The 21,517-nt window shown below is 45.7% G+C and overlaps 1 long non-coding RNA gene across 6 annotated transcripts in view; it reads right to left on the minus strand.

Moving 5' to 3' along the window:
* Window positions 1–21,517, minus strand: part of LOC132209006 (uncharacterized) — a 156,264-nt gene that overhangs the window by 40,904 nt on the left and 93,843 nt on the right. For 5 of the 6 annotated variants that reach the window (XR_009445071.1, XR_009445070.1, XR_009445072.1 and 2 more), the window contains exon 6: window positions 9,109–9,167. This is a non-coding gene — a long non-coding RNA (uncharacterized LOC132209006). Of the gene's footprint in view, window positions 1–9,108; window positions 9,261–21,517 lie in introns of all 6 variants that reach the window. The other variant, XR_009445073.1, reaches the window with a different exon arrangement.

Consider the following 21,517-nt stretch of genomic DNA (forward strand, 5'->3'; position numbering starts at 1 on the left):
CAGGTAGTTATTCATGAGACTCAACTAACATCATGTCTCAGAGGAGCTTGTGTCCTCTGGGTTAGGTACTGTTTGACCGTTGCCTACTGGTCACTAGTTGAGACGAAAGAGAACTACTAGCTGCTATCCATTTTCAACAAGTGATCACGATAATCTACCTGCATTTCAACGTCCCATCAACATTCAAGAATAATAAAATGTGAGGCTGGATGAACACAGCAGGCCCAGCAGCATCTCAGGAGCACAAAAGCTGATGTTTCGGGCCTAGAGCCTTCATCAGACGGGGTGAGGGTTCTGGAATAAATAGGGAGAGAGGGGGAGGCGGACCGAAGATGGAGAGTAAAGAAGATAGTTTGTGGAGAGGAGAGTATAGGTGGGGAGGTAGGGAGGGGATAGGTCAGTCCAAGGAAGACGGACAGGTCAAGGAGGTGGCATGAGGTTAGTAGGTAGGAGATGGAGGTGCGGCTTGGGGTGGGAGGAAGGGATGGGTGAGAGGAAGAACAGGTTAGGGAGGCAGAGACAGGTTGGACTAATTTTGGGATGCAGTGGGTGGAGGGGAAGAGCTGGGCTGGTTGTGTGGTGCAGTGGGGGGAGGGGACGAACTGGGCTGGTTTTAGGATGCGGTGGGGGAAGGGGAGATTTTGAAGCTGGTGAAGTCCACATTGATACCATTGGGCTGCAGGGTTCCCAGGCTGAATATGAGTTGCTGTTCCTGCAACCTTCGGGTGGCATCATTGTGGCATTCAAGAATTGTTGCTCGAAGAGGCTTCTGTGTAACAAGTAGGAGTAGAATCAAGATCAACCATGTTGTTTTCCCAATGTGAACCAGCTGCCAACACCATATATATGGGACCATCTTAATCATTCTTCTACAATTAACTTTTACAACAGACAACAGGTGCAGGAGTAGGCCATTCGGCCCTTCAAGCCAGCACCACCATTCATTATAATCATGACTGATCATCCACAATCCGTATCCTGTCCCTGCCTTATCCCCATAACCCTTGATTCCACTATCTTGAAGAGATCGATCCATCTCTTTCTCGAAACTATCCAGAGACTTGGCCTCCACAGCCTTCTGGGGCAGAGCATTCCATATATCCACCACTCTCTGAGTGAAGAAGGTTTTCCTCAACTCTGTTCTAAATGGCCTACCCCTTATTTTTGAACAGAACCTCTGGTTCTGGACTCACCCATCAGCAGAAACATGCTTCCTGCCTCCAGAGTGTCCAATCCTTTAATAATCTTCTGCATCTCAATCAGACCCCCTCTCATCCTTCTAAGCTAGGTCCCTGTACAGCTGCAGAAGGACGTCTTTGCTCCTATACTCAATTCCTCTTGTTATGAAGGCCAGCATGCCAATGGCTTTCTTCACTGTCTGCTGTACCTGCATGCTTGCTTTCATTGACTAATGTACAAGAACACCAAGATCACATTGTACTTCCCCTTTACCAACTTGACTCCATTGAGATAGTAATCTGCCTTCCTGTTCTTGCGACCAAAAAAGTGGATAACCACACATTTATTAACATTAAACTGCATCTGTCAGCCATCTGTCCACTCACCGAGCCATTCCAAGTCATCCTGTATTCTCATAACATCCTCCTCACATTTCACACTGCCACCCAGCTTTGTGTCATTGGAAAATTTGCTAAGATTACTTTTAATGCCTTCATCTCTATCATTAATGGATATTGTAAACAGCTGTGGTCCCAGCACCGAACCTTGTGGTACCCCACTGGCCACTGCCTGCCATTCCGAAAGGGACCCGTTCATCATGACTCTTTGTTTCCTGTCAGCCAGACAATTTATAATCCAAGTCAGTATTTTGCCCCCAATAACATGTGCCCTGACTTTGCTCACTAGTCTCCTATGTGGGAGTTTATCAAAGGCTTTCTTAAAGTCCAGGTTCACTACATCCACTGGTTCTCCCTTGTCTATCTTCATAGTTACATACTCAAAAAATTCCAGAAGATTCGTCAAGCACAATTTCCCCTTTGTAAATCCATGCTGACTCTGACTTATCCTGTTACGGCTATCCAAATGAGTTGTAATTTCATCTTTTATAATTCACTCCAGCATCGTTCCCACCACTGACATCAGGCTAACCGGTCTACAATTTCCTGTTTTCTCTCTCCCTCTTGGACTCACCCATCAGCAGAAAAATGCTTCCTGCCTCCACAGTGTCCAATCCATTAATAATCCTATCCGTCTAAATCAGATCCCCTCTCATCCTTCTGAACTCGAGAGGACACAAGCCCGGTCGCTCCAATCTTTCAACATATGATAGTCCCGCCATTCCGGGAATTGACCTTGTGAACCTACGCTGCACTCCCTCAATAGCAAGAATGTCATTCCTCAAATTGGGAGACCAAAACTGCACACAGTATTCCAGGTGTGGTCTCACCAGGGCCCTGTACAGCTGCAGAAGGGCCACTTTGCTCTTATACTCAATTCCTCTGATCTGATTGAGGCATAGAAAATTATGACAGGCACAGGCAGAATACATTGTGAGAATTCTTTCCCCATGGCACATGTGTCGAAGACCAGATGGCACAAGTTTAAGGTGAGGATGAAACCAGATGGCACAAGTTTAAGGTGAGGAAGTCTGAGGAAAAGCTTTTTCATGTCAAAACTGGTAGACGTATGGAGCACGCTGCCTGAGAGGGCAAGTAGAGGCAGGTATTCTCAACATTTAAAAAGCATCTGGGATGAGCATTTAAAATGCTAGGTCAAAGTAGGCTCTGGACCAAGTGTAGATAAATGAGATTAGTGCAGTTTGGTGTTTGTTGGTAGGCATAGATATGGTGTTTCTATGCTGTATGACTCTACGAGATTGACGGTCACAAAATTTTATTCAACATCTGGCCGTTTATTCCTTGACATTAACTGGATGATGTTCATATTGTGCGCATTATACACGTCATTCTCCAGCACTAACATTTGTAACCGTGAAGAGCATTGCAATCAGAGTGTCGAGATGTCTACATGATCCTGTACAGATCTGACCAAAAGGAATCAAAAGTATATCAGTTTCAATTTTATGATTTAAAACAAAAGTCGCTAAAACTTTTAACTACATTATTTCTTTCACTGAAATGAAATTAGAACACACTGAAACTTTATGTCAACAATGCCAGGGTTGATTTTAATCAGTCGACAATCTTCACATTTACTTAACTGATCATGCATATATCAAAATCCAATATGCAGGAAGCAGTTTAATGCACCTTCGGACAATCTAAACAGACTACATTCAAGTGTAAATCATACATACGTATCAAAGACGTTCAGCAGCCAGTTCAGATACATGTCGACACAGAGTGGCACATTGACCTAGTTTTTGTGATTTTGTTCCAAACCATCATAAATGGTCGTTGAACAGTTGATTACTTCAGTCACATTTAGAAGTTGCTCGTTTTGTGTCAATTTGTGTTGATCGAAGACACATTGTGCTGTGTGCAACTCCAACAGATCCACTACAAAGGAGGAAGAAAACTAACTTCGATTACAGTTTTAACTTATTGGATCTATTAAATAAAATTAATTCCTTTATTTGGCCTAGAAATAAATACAATGATTCACAAAAATACTCTTGAATGATGGAAACAGGCCATTTCCTTCTCAAATGTAAAATGTCAAATCTAACTAGGGAACCGTCAGTGATGCTGGTCATATTCTGTTGTTTGCTTCAGTAATTTCTGTGGAACAATGGTGGAGGAACAGTAGCTTTATATGTTATGAAGCCCGCCTTGATATTTATGAAGCAGCACTCACAACAATTTAACCTAAAACATCCATCTCTTTCAACCGGCGTGCATTCTCATTACATCCAAATCCAAAGTACAATCTAATTGGCTCTTCACTCGTTTCAAACAGTGGATCTTACAACCCCTACTTCACTTCGGGTTATCAGCATTCTTTTAAATCACACTATGTCGCAGCTATTAAGTGTGTTAATGACACGTTCTTGTTAATTTTAAAAAGGTGCTCTGTTACCTCGGTTTTGAACTAGATTTCTCTTGTAATTTTGCTATTTTGCCATACATATGGTATGTTCTACAGTGTCTACCAAAAACAATTAGTAGTTCAGCAAGTATCAATTCAATGTTAGTTCACAAGATGCCAACAAAATCTGGCAAACATTGTCAAAACATCGAATGCCAGGCAGAAACAATCACTGCTTTAAAAAAAAATTCCTCTTTACATCCCCCGACATCTTTTCCCCAAAACATGAATGCATTCCCTTCTCCTTGTAACATCATCCATTAGCCATGGGAACACCGCTTTTCCACGTTTATCTTATCCCAACCTATCGTAATCCCTCATGTCTCGATTCACTACTTATTAATCCCCTGTACTCCAATGAAAACAGCATGAGCTAAATTTGATGATAAAATGTCACATTCTTAAAACAAGTTGGGTAAATTTCATGATTATTATTCAAGACTACCAAAATTATTAGTCTTGAAGTTTAGTCACCAGATTTGGCTGCATCATTCCAGTCCTATTTCAAGGCTCAGGATAACTTCTTATGAGCTCGATTATACAGCCCCATCCCACAGATACGAAGGTGGGAAGAACACACAAAATCTGGAGGGCACTGTGCGTACATGTGTGAAAGTTCTGGGGAACTGTCAAGCAGCCTGCCTATCCTTTGACCTCCTGAGACTAATTGATGGCAATTTAAGGGATCCCCTCTATTGTGTCAGGAGATAGATGTCAATCAGAAAGACAGTCAGCTTTACATGCACAATCCAGTCTAGAAAAAGTGAGTTGGTAGGGGAACATCGTTCACAGGCCCCTTGGCCTGATCCTAGGCACTTCATGCCCTTAAACTCTCATCCAACCTTTTAAAAACCCCTAACAACCCTCGACCACTCCGCACCTCTAGTCGGGGACCCGCCATCCAGCCATCAGCAACTTCAGACTCTTCTGGGCTCTAAGTGGCCAGGAGTTCTACAAGATAGAACTTCCATCCAAGAGGGTGCCCGCTGTCCTGCCTCCAGCCATTTAATGCTGCAGGGCAGCTGTGAAGAGCATGGGCAGGCTCACATTTGGCATTTCAACTGGGAGAGACCTGAGCAGGAGCGGAGGCAACAGCACCATGTCGAATACTATTTATCAGACCAAAAATTTCATATCCTAAGCATTCTCTCCAATGTTCTGCCAATTCAACAGTCAGTGCCCAAGGTTAGTAGAAAACCAGAAATAAGGAAAGATTTCAAAGCCGAGAAATAGAAAAGAAACAGACAATAAGAGCTTATTTAAACAAATGAAGGAAGAGGTCAAAGTGAAAGCAGATCCCTTAAAGAATGGAGGCGGCAAAAATAATAATGGGGAATCAGGAAATAGCAAATGAGACAAATAAATACTTCATACCAGTCTGCACAGCAAAAGACACAAATAGCATCTCAAAATTACTTAATTAACAAGGGGCAAAAAGAAGACAGGAAATATCACCAGAGAAGAGGTGCTAGGGAAACTAATGGGGCTAAAGGTCAATAGGTATCCTGCACGCGATGTACTCTGTGCTAGTAAATTAAAAGATGTAGCTAGTGCAGCCTTACTTGGAATACTGCGTGCATTTCTGGTCACCCCATTACAGGAAGGATGTAGAAGCATTGGAAAAGGTTCAGAAGAGATTTACCAGGATGTTGCCTGCTCTGCAGCGAAGGTCTGAGGAAGAAAGGCTGAGGGTCTTGGGTCTGTTCTCATTGGAGAGAAGAAGGTTCAGAGGGGATTTAATAGAGACATACAAGATGATCAGTGGACTAGATAGTGTGGACAGTGAGAGTCTTTTTCTGAGGATGGTGGCATCAGCTTGTCTGAGGGGGCAGAGCTACGCATTGAGCGATAATAGATTTGAGATAGATGTCAAAGGCAGGTTCTTTAGTCGGAGAGCGGTAAGGATCGCCCTGCCTGCTGATGTAGTTCACTCAGCCACATTGGGGGCATTTAAACAGTCCTTGGATAAGCATATGGATGATAATGGGATAGTGTTGGGGGATGGGTTAAGATTAGTTCACAGGTCGGCGCAACATCGAGGGCCAAAGGAACACTGGCTTTGTGTCCCAGAAATAGGTCCAGCATTGCACTGTGCCTTACAAGCTCATCTCCATGTTCATGTAAAATAATCTATCAAATGTATTTAAAGAATTATTTCCCAAGTCAAACTTTTGTCTAATCTCAATTAATGTTGTGCAGTTGAAATCCCAGAATATAATTATTATTTTATTAGCTTCTCACCCCTCAGTGAATTCCCTGCTCTTCAACTGCCCACTGCTTGCAAGGCCGATAGCTTAAATTCCTCACAACATTAGCAAACCCTTGTGCAAGGATTTTGGTTCCTTTCTGCTTCAGCTGCAGACCAGCCCACTTGTAGAGGACATACCATCCTCACAAATTCTCCTTCAGATCCAGGAGTCTAAATCCCTCCCCAAACACAAACACTTGAGCCAAGCATTCATCTGTTTTCTTCCCCTTTTTCTTGCCTTCTCAGCATGTGGCACCAGGAATAATCCAGAGATTACAACTTTACAGGTCCTGCTATTTAATCCACTGCCTAGCTCTCGGAACGCCTGGTGCAAGCGTTACCCCAAACCAAATCACTCATCTTACCAATGTGTACATCGAGCTGTGTCTTAGGGTCCTCCTCCTTCAGGATCCCCTTAATGACATTGTTGACCTGGTTAATATGTCACAATGGAGTCACAGGTACGACTGTGCAAAATCTGGTCCACCCAGATCGTCGCAATGGGCAAAAAAGCACACCATTTGTCTCTACTTGCCAGGGGGCTAAGGCAGTTTGGTGTGTCCACAAAGACAACTTTCATTGATGTACCAGAGAAAGCATCCTGTCTGGATGCATATCACAGCATGGTTCCTCTAGCTGAACAATCCCTATTTATTATGGCTCTTGCCTTTCTTCTTCCAGGCAGAATTGGAGAGAGCGAGCGCGCGACAGACAGAGCGAGAGAGATGGGCGATGAGGGAGAGAGAGACAGACAGACAGACAGAATGGGCGACAGAATGTGAGTGTGAGCGCGCCAGCATCAGACAGTGAGAGAGATGTTGCTGAGGTGGAGATAGTTGAGAGTGTTGATCACCAACGATCTCTCCTGGTCCACCCAGATCGTCACAATGGGCAAAAAAGCACACCAATGTCTCTATTTCCCCAAGAGGCTAAGGCAATTCAGTGTGTCCACAAGGACAACAATTATTGATGTACCATAGAAAGCAACCTATCACAGCATGGTTTGGCAACAGCTCTTCCTCAGGTCATAAGAAACTACAGAGTCGTGAACACAGCATAGTCCATTATGCAAACCAGCCTTCCATTCATTGATTCCACCTGTACTTCCCACTGCCTCGGGAAACCCACTGACAAAATCAAAGGCCCTTCTCACCCAACAATTACACTCTCTTCTACCTTTGACTGAAGGGAAGATGTAAAAAAGTTTGTATACATGTGTGAAAAGATTCAAGAACTGCATCTTCACCGCTGTTATTGGGGATCTGAATAGAACACTTAAAATTTTAAATCTAGAACATAGAACATAGAACAGTACAGCATAGAACAGTACAGCACAGAACAGGCCCTTTGGATCTCGCTCTCAGTGACAGCTACAGAGAAGATGTACAATGTTCCATTTCACAAATGCACTTTGTATGGTATGATCTGTCTGTACTGCATGCATAAGAAAACTTCTCAGTGTACCAAGGCACAAGTGACAATGATGACTCAAATCAAATTGACTGTGTGCGAGAGAGAGGTGAGCATATGATTGTGTTCAAGAGTGCAAAGATGGTGCATGAAAGTGTGAGTGTGCGCACGACAGAATGTGTGCGCCAGTGTCTGTGCTTGAGAGTGTGTGAAAAGAATTAGCACAAGGAGGGAGTGTTACAAGCATGCATGAGGCTGTGAGAGTGTCTGTGAGAGCGAGTGACTTTGAGAGCAAGCAAATTTGCAAGCATAAGTGTGTGAGGGAGAGATTTGTCGGGGGGTGGGGGGGGAAGGTGTGTGTCTGTGTGTACTCGAGAGTATGAGCAGTGGCAAAAGATCCTGCGACAGTGCATGCAAGTATGCCACAGCATGTGTGCAAGACCGTGCTTGACTGTGTGACAGTACGGAGTATGAATGAGTGAGAATGTGACAGAATGTGTGAGTGAGAGACTGTGTTCCTGGTTCTGTGTGTGTATGGATAGTATGTTTGAGCATGAGGGATAGGATATGCATGTGCAACACAGTGTGACTGTGAACTTCTGTTTGTGCCTGTGAGTCAAGTGATGGGGGATAACAGGGAGAGGAGAGATAATGACAGAGAGAGAGAGAGAGAGAGAGAGAGAGAGAGAGAGAGAGAGAGAGAGAGAGAGAGAGAGAGAGAGAGAGAGAGAGAGAGTGCATGAGAGAGAGATGAGATGAGGAATAAGAAATGATGAGTGGTCAATACCTGGAGGAAAAAAAGAACCGTGTGTGAGCATTAAGAGAAGCTGTAATATGGAGGCTATTGTTTTACTGATTGTACGAAACGAAAAGCAAGTGTCACCTCTTGGTGTTAGGGGACAGGAGATGCCCATTAGAGAAGGAGATATAGTCAGCCTTGTAAGAGACAGCAGACACGTTGCAAATGCATAGAAACTAAAATTAAAGCTTTCTTGTCAATGTGTAAAGAGGTGAGACAAATATGACCGGCTAATATTGTACCTTTGCGCTCAGTAAAATGATAGAATCATGATTCAGGGAATCCTTACAATGTGGAAACAGGTCCGTCAGCCCAACACGTCCACACTGCCCCTCAAAGCATCCCACCCAGACCCATCCACCTATAACTCACCTAACCTACACATCACTGAACACCTTGGGAAATTTAGCATGGCCAATCCACCTAACTTGCACATCTTTTCACCGTGGGAGGAAACTCGAGCACCCGGAGAAAACCCATGCAGACACATGGACAATGTGCAAACTCCACACAGACAGTGACCTAAGGGCGGAATTGAACCCAAGTTGTTAGTGCCATGAGGCAGCAGTGTTAACCAGAGCCCCTGTGCTCTTTATTATGCTCATTAAGCTGCAAGCATTTTTTTTTAAGAAAGTAAACTTACCATCGTCACAGGATGCGAGTGCTTTCAATTTCTGTCAGCTTGGAGAACTTTATCCGCATCTGCAAGGGCAAGGTGATGGCAATGGTGTGAGACTGGTCAATATTCTGCAGCTCGCCGTGCAAAAAATTAACAGCATTTCCAATGCTTTTTACCTCGGGGCATAACAGAAAGACAAGAACATGAAAAAATCCTGAAATCTTCCTCCAATTTCCATCTCAGATGGACCATCCCTTCATCAAAAGCCACAACCAAACTGAACAGTAACTTGGTTCACTCCAAATCAACTATAACGCTAATTTCCAAAACTCAATGTCCTGTTTTTCGAAGATATCTGCATGTTCCATGTAAAATCATGTATTTTCCACTGCCTACCAGGCCAATCATTTGTTCACTATGATCTCTGTCTCTCTCTCTCTCTCTCTCTGTATCTTGCCCTCTTTGATTTCTGTAATTCACGCCCTCCCTACCCTCAGCTACCTGTGCTCATATGCTCGAGGCTTCTCCAATTTTCTGATGTTCGTGCGAATGCTTTAAGATCCCCGCACTGAATGTCAGCAATTTTTTTCAAAAGCCTCAATGACGACTGCCCAGTGGCTCTGACATCCATATTTATCACTATGAAGTGCTTTGAGAGGTTGGTCATGGGTCACATCAACTCCAGCCTCCCACATTACCTTGATCCATTGCAATTCACCTACTGATGCAGCAGATCCATGGCAGATGCCCTCTCCTTGGCTTTACACACATCTCTGGAACGTCCAGATAACAAGGGCATCTACGTCATGCTCCTACTTATTGACCACATCTCCACCTTCAACACCATAATTCCATCTGCCAATCCTGGGCCTCCTGCAGTGCCACAACAATGCCACTCAAAGGTTGCAGGAACAGTACCACTTATTTTGCTTGGGAACCCTGCAGCCTAATTGTACCAGTGTGGACTTCACAAGCTTCAAAATTTCCCCTCCCCACCTACATCCCAAAACCAGCGCAGCTCATCCCCACCTCCCTAACCTGTCATTCCTCCCACCTGTCCACTCTCCCACCTCAAGCCCTACCCCCATCTCCTACCTACCAGCCTCAGCTCCACCCCCTTGGCCTGGTCGTCCTCCCTGGACTGACCGATCCCCTCCCTAACTGCCCACATACACTCATCTTTACTGGCTCTATCCGCCGCCTCTTTAACCTGTCTGTCTCCTCTTCACCTACCTTCTCCTTTATTCAGAGACAAAGGGAACTGCAGATGCTGGAGAATCCAAGATAACAAAGTGTGAAGCTGGATGAACACAGCAGGCCAAGCAGCATCCCAGGAGCACAAAAGCTGACGTTTCGGGCCGAGACCCTTCATCAGAGAGGGAGATGGGGACAGGGTTCCGAAATAAATACGGAGAGAGAGGGGGAGGCGGACCGAAGATGGAGAGAAAAGAAGATAGGTGGAGAGGAGAGTATAGGTGGGAAGGTCGGGAGAGGATAGGTCAGTCCAGGGAGGACAGACAGGTCAAGGAGATGGGATGAGGTCAGTTGGTACGAAATGGAGGTGCAGCGTGAGGTGGGAGGAGAGGATAGGTGAGAGGAAGAACAGGTTAGGGAGGCGGGACAAGCTGGGCTCGTTTTGGGATGCAGTGGCGGGAGGGGAGATTTTGAAGCTTGTGAAGTTCACATCGATACCATTGGGCTGCAGCGTTCCCAAGTGGAATATGAGTTGCTGTTCCTCTGCACCCTTCGGGTGGCATCATTGTGGCACTGCAGGAGGCCCATGATGGGCATGTCGTCTAAGGAATGGGAGGGGGAGCTAAAACCGTTCGCGACTGTGAGGTGCTGCTGTTTACTGCGAACCGAGCGGAGGTGTTCTGCAAAGCACACATGAGGTTTTTTTCTTCTAGCTTGCACTCACTGGAGCACTGCAGCAAGCCTGAGACAGAGATTTTGGACAGGGATCATGATGGGGCGCTCAAGTGACAGGCAATTGGAAACCTGGGGCCATTCTTACGGCCAGAATATAGGTGTTCTGCCAAGCGGTTGGTCAGTCTGTGTTTCGTCTCCCCGATGCAGAAGGAGACCATATTGTGAGCAGTGAATACAGTAGAATAGATTGAGTGAAGTGTGGGTAAATCGCTGCTTCCCCTGGAAGCCTTGGATAGTGAAGCAGGAGGAAGTAAATGGGCAGATGTTATGCCTTCTGTGGTGGCATGGAAAGTGCTGTTGGGTTATGGGGAGCTGTTGAGAATGGATAAGGAGTGGATCGAGGTGTCCCAACGGAATGGTCCCTGCGGAAGGCTGACAAGAGAGGGGAGGGGAATATATGCTTGGTGGTGGGTTCTTGTTAGAAATCGTGGCTGATGTTCTTCTCGATGTGGATATTGATGGGTTGGTCATTGAGGACCAGGGTACCTCATCAGGGGTGAGGCCAAAGTGTAGGACATGGGTTGGACATGGCTGAGATCTCTGTCAACCACAAACGCAAGGATGCTCAGTTGAGGAAGAATGTAGACATTTCGGAATCCCTCCAGCAAAAGATGATATCATGAGAACAAGTGGATCTGTCTGGACAGTCCTGTCTGAAGATTTTGTGATGTAAGACTCTGTTGTTTGTCATAAAGGATATGGTTGAGTGATCATATTCAAATAGAAGAGACCAAGAATGTGAGGCTGGAGAATGGGTTGAGAACCATGCCTCTAGGATTCCTCTGCATGTCTATGCTTGGCTTGGGCTACTATGGTTACCTTGTCCCAGTTTTGTATGACAGGCGTGATTCTCCACCCATAATGCAACCAACAAGCAGATACAATTGGGCCCCCACATACAAACCCATACAGATCAAAACCCGAAATGACAGTACTCATGGTAACAGACCGGACAGTATAAATTCCGGACAGAGTAGAGTAACATTGTTTTGTTGGAGGCTCTAGTGATGATGTCATTGATCATGGTGACGAAACGTCTCAATGAAAACAAGCCAACTCGGCGAGCAAGTCAACAACCGCAATTTGAACTACCTTGTTCAAGTGTTTCATTTTTGATCTTGAATGTTAAATCTCGCTCCAACACAGGGATGGAAGATGACAGTCAACAGCTGCATTCTAACTAATTCATATCGAATCATTGTTTTGACCAGTTCGGAAACATGTAGGTTAGGTGGATTGGGAATGCTGAATTACCCACATTGCCCACGGATGTGTAGGTTAGGTATATTCGCCATTGGAAATGCAGGCGGACAGGGATAGAGTAGGGAATGGGGATGGGTCTGGGTGGGATGCTCTTTGTAGGGTTGCTGTGGACTTGTGGAACTGAATGGCCTGTTTCCACACTGGGGATCCTATAAAACTAGGTTTTACTCAATTCAAGAGAGAGAGAGTTTCTCAATTGCTAAACGCAAGAAGTCATAAGGCACCACAAATATGCACAAGTTAGACACAAGAAATTAGCTCAAAAAACATAAAAGTTAAGAGGGATACGGATAGTTCAGAATTTGGATTGTTTGTGAAGAATAGAAAGTGGGATGGTGTGGCCACTAAGTTGGGCGATCCCTGTAATGCTGATATGAATTCAGCAGTTAATTTTGAGATTCTTGTTGAAACTCTTTTGACCTTGTTTCTTTTTGACATCGCCCTGGTTTGCAGAGCTCAGAGCAAGAGATTGTCTTTTCTTCTTAGCTGCAGCAGAGGCCTATGAAATGGCTGTCCTAGAACTGCGACCTCCACAACTCCGTAGACCACACGAGCATATTCGCCCAGGAAGACACACACACTGACATTAAAGAACTATTGGGATAACAATACTCAGCATGGGACTGGAAAGGACAGCATGTAGAAACAGAAAACAGCTGTAAATAGTGTCAAGAGGTCAAATAAAGTTATAAAGCTAAATTAATGACTCTTTGCTTGCGTGCTCATTGTATTCAGAACAAAATCAACAAATTAAGAGCACACATACAGGTTGACGGGCATGATTTGAGAGCTATTACAAAGACATGGCTATAAGGAGATCAACACTGGAGGTAAATGTGCAGGGCTACGTGACATTCCAAAAAGACAGGCAGGAGGGAAACTGACTGTAAGCGATGAAATTACTGAGAGAACAAGAAACAATCTTCAATCAGAAGATGTAGAATCCAATTTTATTTATTTGTTAATGGGAGGAGGACATCACTAGCTACGCAGTGTTTATTGTCCATCCCTCGTTGCCCAGGGGACAGTTCAGAGTCAATCATATGGCTGTGGGTCTGCAGTCACAAGTAGGCCAGACCACGTAAGGATGGCAGTTTGCTTTTCTAAAGGACATCAGTGAAGCAGTTGGGTTTTTCTGACATTTGGCAATGGATTCATGGTCATCATTAGATTCTTCATTCATGATTTTCTTTTATGTTCAATTCAAATTCCACCATCTGCTGTGCTGTGATTTGAACACAGGTCCCCAGAATGTTATCTAACTCTCTGAATTAACAGTCCAGCAATACCACCACTGGGCCATTTCCTCCCCAAGCTTGGAACAAGAAAACCTGTAGCTGACTCCCACATGGGGAAAAACACTGAACCAGGAGCTTCTTCAAACGGGGTGATCGCCTCTCCTTACATTTTAAGATAGCTATGAACAATTAGGAACTTGTGGGAAGCTACTAAATTGGGGGAAGGAGTATTCGGTAGGAGCTGAGTAGTATTCATTGGGAGGAGCTTTTATTGAACAAGTCGACATTTGATACGCGGGAGTTATTTAAAGACCTACTGATCAGCGTTTAGAACTGGCCTATTCCAGGGAAGGAGGAATGACAAGGATGGCAATCTAAGGACATACGGACATAAGAAATAAAGCAGGAGTGGGTCATCTGTCTCTTTCAGCTCACTCCGCCATTCAATAAGGTCATGGCTGATCTTTGTGCGGACTCAGCTCCACTTACCCCGCCATTCACCATAACCCTCAATTCCTTTCCTGTTCAAAGATCTATCTGTCTTGGCCTTTAAAACATTCAATCAGGGAACCTCAACTGTTTCACTGAGCAGAGAATTCCACAGATTCACAACGCTTTGGATGAAGCAGCTCATCCTCAATTCAGTCTTAAATCTGTTCACCCTTATTTTGAGGCTGTGCCCCCCAGTTGTAATTTCACCCATCAGTGGAAACAACTTCCGTGTATCTTTCCTATCTATTTCTTTCATCATTTTAAAAGTTGCTATTAGAACACCCCTCATTCTTCGAAGTTTCAGTGAGTGCAATCCTAGTCTCCTCAATCTCTCCCCATACAGCAACATTTTCAATTCTGGAATCATTCTTGTGAAGCTCCTTTGCACCCCCTCCAGTGCCAGCACATCCTTTCTAAAGTGAGGAGACTAAAACTGTACAAACTACTCTACATCAAGCTTTACCAGCACCCTATACAACTGGAGCATCCCCTCCCGATTTTTAAACTGCATCACTCGAGCTATAAGGGACACTATTCCATTTGTTGCCTCAATTACCAGCTGCATCTGCAAACGTTCTGTGATTCATACACAAGGTTGCCCAGCTCCCTCTGCATAGCAGCATGCTACAATTTTTCACCATTTAAGTAATACTCCATTTTGCCCTAATTGCTACCAAAATGGATAGCCTCACATTTACCATCATTGCACTCCATCTGCAAGACCCTTGTCCATTCACTTCAACTTTGTGTCCATCTGCAGATTTTCATTATCCTCTTTACTCTACCACTCATTTTAGTGTTAAATGTGATCTGTGAACTGTAATAGTACATGGAACAACACAGCGCAGAACAGGCCCTTTGGCCCTCCATGTTGCGCTGACCTGTGAACTAATCTAAGCCCATTCCCCTACACTATCCCATCAGCATCCATTTGCTTATCCAAGGGCTGTTTAAATGCCCCTCATGTGGCTGAGTTAACTACATTGGCAGGCAGAGCATTCCACCCCCGTACCACTCTCTGAGAAAAGAACTTGCCTCTGACATCTGTCTTAAATCCATCACCCCTCAATGTGTAGCTGTGCCCCCTTGTACCAGCTGAAGTCATCATCCTCGGAAAAAGACTCTCACTGTCCACCCTATCTAATCCACTGATCATCTTGTATGTCTCTACTAAATCCCCTCTCAGCCTCCTTCTCTCCAATGAGAACACACCCAAGTTCCTCAGCCTTTCTTCATAAGACCTTCGCTCCAGACCAGGCAACATTCTGGTAAATCTCCTCTGCACCTGTTGCAACGATTCCACATCCTTCCTGTAATGGAGCGACCATGCAATATTCAAAGCGAGGCCGCACTAGCGTTTTGTAGAGTTGCAGAATGACATCACGTCTCCGCAACTCAATCCCTCTACCAATGCAACCTAAAACACCATCAGACTTCTGAACAGCACTATCAACCTGGGGGGCAGTTTTCAGGAACCTATGTACATGGACACCAAGATCCCTCTGTTCATCTCCACTACCAAGAATCTTTCTGTTGACCCGGTGTCCTGCCTTCCTATTATTCCTCCCAAAGTGAATCACCTCACATTTATCCGTATCAATCTGCATTTGCCACCTTTCGGCCCAATTTTGCAGTTTATCCAAGTCTCCCTGCAACCTGCAACATTCTTCCACAATGTCCACCACTCCATTGTCTTTAGTGTCATCTGCAAACTTACTAACCCATCCACCAATGCCTGCATCCAAGTCATTTATAAAAATGACAACAGCAGTGGTCTCAAAACAGATCCTTGACACACACCACTAGTAATCAGACTCCAGGCTGAATATTTTCCATCAACCACCACTCATTGCCTTCTTACTGAAAGCTAGTTTCTAATCCAAATGGCGAAATCTCCCTCAATCCCGTGCCTCTGTATTTTCTCCAATAGCCTACCATGGGGAAACTTATCAAAGGCTTTACTCAAGTCCATGTACACCACGCCAACTGCCCGACCCTCATCCACATGATTGGTCACCTTCTCAAAACACTCAATGAAGTTTGTGAGACACGACCTGCCCTTGACAAATCCATGTTGACTATCTCCAATCTCATTGTTGCTTTCTAGATGATTATAAATCCTATCTCTTATAATCCTTTCCAAAATTTTTCCTACAACAGACGTAAGGCTCACAGGTCTTTAATTGCCTGGGTCATTCTTACTGCCCCTCTTGAACAAGGGTACAACATTTGCACTTCTCCAGTCCTCTGGTACGAAACCTGTAGACAATGAGGACTCCAAAATCAAGGCCAAAGGCTCCACCACCTCCTCCCTAGCTTCCCAGGCAATCCTCGGAAAAATCCCATCAGGCCCAGGGGTTTTATCTACCTTCACACGTTGTCGAATTGATAACACTTCATCCTTACTAACCGTAACCTTTTCAATTCTAGTAGCCCGTAACTCAGTCACCTCCTCTGCAATATTCTCCTGTCGCTCAGTGAAAACAGATGAGAAATATTCATTTAGCACCTCTCCAATCTCCACAGCGTCCACACACAACTTCCCACTTCTGTCTTTGACTGGCCCTTTGCCTAGCCCAGTCATCCTCTTATTCCTCACATACCTATAGAAAGCTTTAGGGCTCTCCTTTATTTACCTGCCAATGTCTGCTCATGTACCCTCCTTGCTCTTCTTAACTCTCTCTTTAAATCCTCCCTAGCTAATCTGTAGCTCTCCATCACCTCATCTGAACCATCTGGTCTCATCGTCACATCAGCCTCCCTCTTCTGCTGAACAAGAGATACAATTTTTTTAGTAAACCACGGTTCCCTTAGCTTATTGCTTCCTCCTTGCCTGACAGGGACGTACCTCTCAAGGACATGCAATATCTGTTCCTTAAACCAGCTCCACAATTCAATTGTCCCCATCCCCTGCATTTTGCTAACCCATTCTATGCCTCCTAAGTCTTGCCTAATCGCACTACAAGGGAGGAATGGAGAAGCAGATAGTGAAGGGGACTATCAGAGATTACAGAACAGAACAGAGATAGACTGGAGAGTTGGGCAGATAAATGGCAGATGGAGTTCAATCCAGGCAAATGCGAGGTGATGCATTTTGGAAGATCAAATTCAAGGGCAAACGAAACAGTAAATGGAAAAGTTTTGGGGGAAATTGATGAACAGAGAGATCTGGGTGTTCAGGTCCATTGTTCCCTGAAAGTGACAATGCAGGTCAATAGGGTGGTCAAGGCGGCATATGGCATGCTTTCCTTCATTGGACAGGGTATTGAGTACAAGAGTTGGCAGGTCATGTTGCAGTTGTATAGGACTGTGGTTCGGCCACATTTAGAGTACTGTGTCCATTACCAAAAGGACGTGGACGAGAGGAGGAAAATTTAGGGGAGATATGCATGGCAAGTTCTTTACACAGAGGTTGGTGGGCACCTGGAACGCATTGCCAGCAGAGGTGGGCAACGCAGACACATTAGCATCTTTTAAGATATATTTGGACAGGTACACGGACGGGCAGGGAGCAAATGGACACAGACCGTGAGAAAATAGGTGACTGGTCAGACAGAGGATCTTGGTCGGCGCAGGCTTGGAGGGCTGAAGGGCCTGTTCCTGTGCTGTAATTTTCTTTGTTGTTTTGACTGACTGGAGTGAGGGAGGGAGGGTGCGACGGCTGGAGTGAGGGAGGAATGGATGGCTGGAGGGAGCGAGCGAGGGAGGAATGGATGGCTGGAGGGAGGGAGCGAGGACTGACAGGAGGAAGGAATGGATGAATGGAGGGAGGGAGCAGGAGGAGGGGGCGGGGGGTAGGACGAGGGGGTTGGGGGGAAGGAGGAGGGGCGGGTGGGGAAGGGAGGAGGGGGCGGGGAGAGAGGAGGGGGTGGGTTCGGTGCCAGGCAGCTGTTCAGGCAGGTACCAGAGATAGTGGGAACTGCAGATGCTGGAGAATCCAAGATCTTGGCCTGCTGTGTTCATCCAGTCTCACATTTTATTGTTCAGGCAGGTAGCTGTGCCCAGGAGCCGGGCGAAGAGGCCTTCTCCCACCTCGGATCCCCGCTCCCGGCCAAGGCGGCGCAGGGCCGAGCCACTGAGCAGCGAGCGCTCCAGCAGCCTGGATGCCTGCTCCTCGCCCAGTGGTCATGCTGGAGGCTGTAGGGGTCCGGGATAGTGGTACGCTGATCCCGATGCAGAACAGCTGGGTCCTCAGTCCCCTCCCGCGAAAAGGGTTCCAGACAGTGGACTCGTCACCGAGGCAGAGTGGGGGGAAAAGGCATGAGTAGGAACAGGAGAGGAAGGGGATTGACTGAGAGGGAGAAAGAGACAGACTGTGTGTGTGAGAGAGAGAATTAGAAATGCAGTCTGATTGCGGATGGGTTGGGTTGAAACAGATTTTTAAACTTTTTAAAAAAAAACTCAATGCTCCCTGCTGAGCGGGTGGAGATGCACGGATAGATAAACACACGGCGAGAGGAAGAGAGACACAGAGAAAGACAGAGCGCCGGGGGTGGGGGCAGGGGAGAGGGAGAAGTTCACAGGGAGAGACGGAGAGACGGAGAGACAGGGGAGAGACAACGGCAGAGACACACACAGAGGGAGGCAGAGGCAAGACGAGAGACAGAGAGGAGCGCGCGCGCGCACACACACACACACACACACACACACAAGAGACAGAGTGAAAGAGAAAGAAAGAGAGACAGAAGTGCACAGCGAGGTGGCAGAGACAAGACAACAGAGAGAGAGAGAGAGACATAGACACAGAGTGAGGCACACACAGAAAGATGGAGAGACAGAGATTGTGGGTGTGGCGAGGGGTGGGTTTGGAGAAAATGGGAGGGGGGAGCGAGGGCGAGAGAGAGAGACACAAAGAGACGAAGACAGAGTCGTAGAGTTGTGCAGCAGGGAAACAGGCCCTTCAGTCCAACTCCTCCATGCCGACCAGATGTCGTAAATGACTAGTTCCATTTGCCAGCATGTTGCCCATATCCCTACAGACCCTTCCTATTCATGTGTCCATGCAGGTGACTTTTAAATACTGTGATTATAATAGCCTCTGGCACTCCTCTGGCAGTTCATTCCATACACAAACTACACTAGGGAGAACACATTGGCTCCAAATCCATCTACCATCCTCAGAGAAAAAGAACAGGAAATAACATGACCAACCCAAGGAAACCTAAACACTTGAATAGAAAGCGGGACCGAACACCAGCGCTTCACTGGAGGCTCACTGATGATTTTGCCTGGAATGGTGATGAATCATCTGAAAACTAACCTTCCAGCTCAGTGAGCAATCTTACATCCAAAACCTCAATCCTGAGCTAAAAATCTTCTCAAAACTCGATAATACTTTGCCACTTGATTGACAGATGCATCCTATTTTTTTTAAAAAATAAACTTTTTTTGTTCGATGTATGACTGACTGACCAGTGTTTATTGTCCTTCCTTAACTGAGACTTGGGAACTCTGCAGCCCAATGGTATCAATGTGGACTTCACAAGCTTCAAAATCTCCCCTCCCACCACTGCATCCCAAAACCAGCCCAGCTCGTCCCCACGTTCCTAATCTGCTCTTCCTCTCCCCGATCCCCTCCTCCCAGCTCAAGCCAAACCCCCATTCCTGACCTACTAACCGCTTCCCGCCCCCTTGACCTGTCTGACCTCCCCAGACTGACCTCTCCCCACCTACACTCACCTCTATTGGCTTCATGTCCGACCCTTTAACTTAAGACCATAAGATATGAGTCTAAGTAGGGCCATTCGACCCATCAAGTCCACTCCGCCATTTAAATCATGGCTCATGGGCATTTCAACTCCACTTCCCTGCACGCTCCCCGTCGCCCTTGATTCCTGTGAGATCAAGAATTTGTTGATCTCTGCCTTGAAGGCATCCAACGTCCCGGCCCCCACTGCACTCCGTGGCAATGAATTTCACAAGCCCGCCACTCTCTGTCTTAAGAAAAGTCATCTCATTTCCGTTTTAAATTTACCCCCTCTAATTTTAAGGCTGTGCCCACGGGTCCTAGTCTCCTGGCCTAAAAGAAACAACTTCCTAGCGTCCACCCCTTCTAAGCCACACATTATCTCGTAAGTTTCTATTAGATCTCCCCTCAACTTTCTCAGCTCTAATGAGTACAATCCCAGGATCCTTAGCCGTTCGTCGTATGTCAAGCCTACCATTCCAGGGATCATCCGTGTGAATCTCCGCTGGACACGCTCCAGGGCTAGTATGTCCTTTCTGAGGTGTGGGGCCCAACATTGGACACGGTATTCTCAATGGGGCCTAACTAGGCCTTTATAAAGCCTCAGAAGCACATCACTGCTTCTATATTCCAACCCTCTTGAGATAAACAACATTACATTCGCTTTCTTAATCATGGACTCTACCTGCAAGTTAACTTTTAGAGAATCCTGGACCAAGAATTCCAGATCCCTTTGTACTTCTGCTTTACGAATTTTCTCACCATTTAGAAAATATTCCATGTCTCTATTCTTTTTACCAAAGTGAAAAACCTCACATTTACTCACATTCAATTTCATCAGCCATTTCCTGGACCACGCTCCTAAACTGTCTCAATCTTACTGCCGCCTCTCCACCTCCTCAGTACTACCTGCCTGTCTACCTATCTTCGTATCATCGGAAAACTTCGCCAGAATGCCCCCAGTCCCTTCATCCAGATCATTAACATATAAGGTGAACAGCAGCGGCCCCACCACTGAACCCTGCGGGACACCAATCGTCACTGGTTGCCATTCTGAAAAAGAGCCCTTAATCCCAACTCTCTGCCTTCTGTCAGACAGCCAAACCTCAATCCAGGCCAGTATCTCACCTCGAACACCATGGGCCCTCACGTTGCTCAGCAGCCTCCTGTGAGACACCTTATCAAAGGCCTGTTGGAAGTCTTGATAGATAACATCCGCTGGGTTTCCCTGGTCTAACATACCTGTTACCTCTTCAAAGAATTCTAACAGGTTTTTCAGGCACGACCTCCCCTGACTAAATCCATGCTGACTTGTTCTAATTTGACCCTGCACTTCCAGGAATTTCGAAATCTCATCCTTGACAATGATTCAAGAATTTTAATCAACTACCGAGGTCAGGCTAATCGGCCTGTAATTTTCCATCTTTTGCCTTGATCCTTTCTTAAACAACGGAGTTACAACAGCAATTTTCCAATCATCTGGGACTTTCCCTGACTACAGTGACTTTTGAAAGATCATAGCCAAAGCCTCTGCTATTTCCTCAGCCACCTTCCTCAGAACTCTAGGATATAGCCCATCGGGGCCAGGAGATTTATCAATTTTTAGACCTTTTAGCTCTTCTAGCACTTGCTCTTTTGTAATTCCTACCATCCTCAGCTCTGCCCCCTGGCTCTCCCTAATTGTTGGCATATTACTCATGTCTTCCACTGTGAAGACTGACGCAAAGTACTTATTAAGTTCTTCAGCTACTTCCTTATCTCCCACCACTTGCCTTCCAGCATCAATTTGGAGTGGCCCAGTGTCTACTTTTGCCTCACGTTTGTT

Source organism: Stegostoma tigrinum, unplaced genomic scaffold, assembly GCF_030684315.1.
Source record: "Stegostoma tigrinum isolate sSteTig4 unplaced genomic scaffold, sSteTig4.hap1 scaffold_61, whole genome shotgun sequence".
NCBI classification, from domain to species: domain Eukaryota; kingdom Metazoa; phylum Chordata; class Chondrichthyes; order Orectolobiformes; family Stegostomatidae; genus Stegostoma; species Stegostoma tigrinum.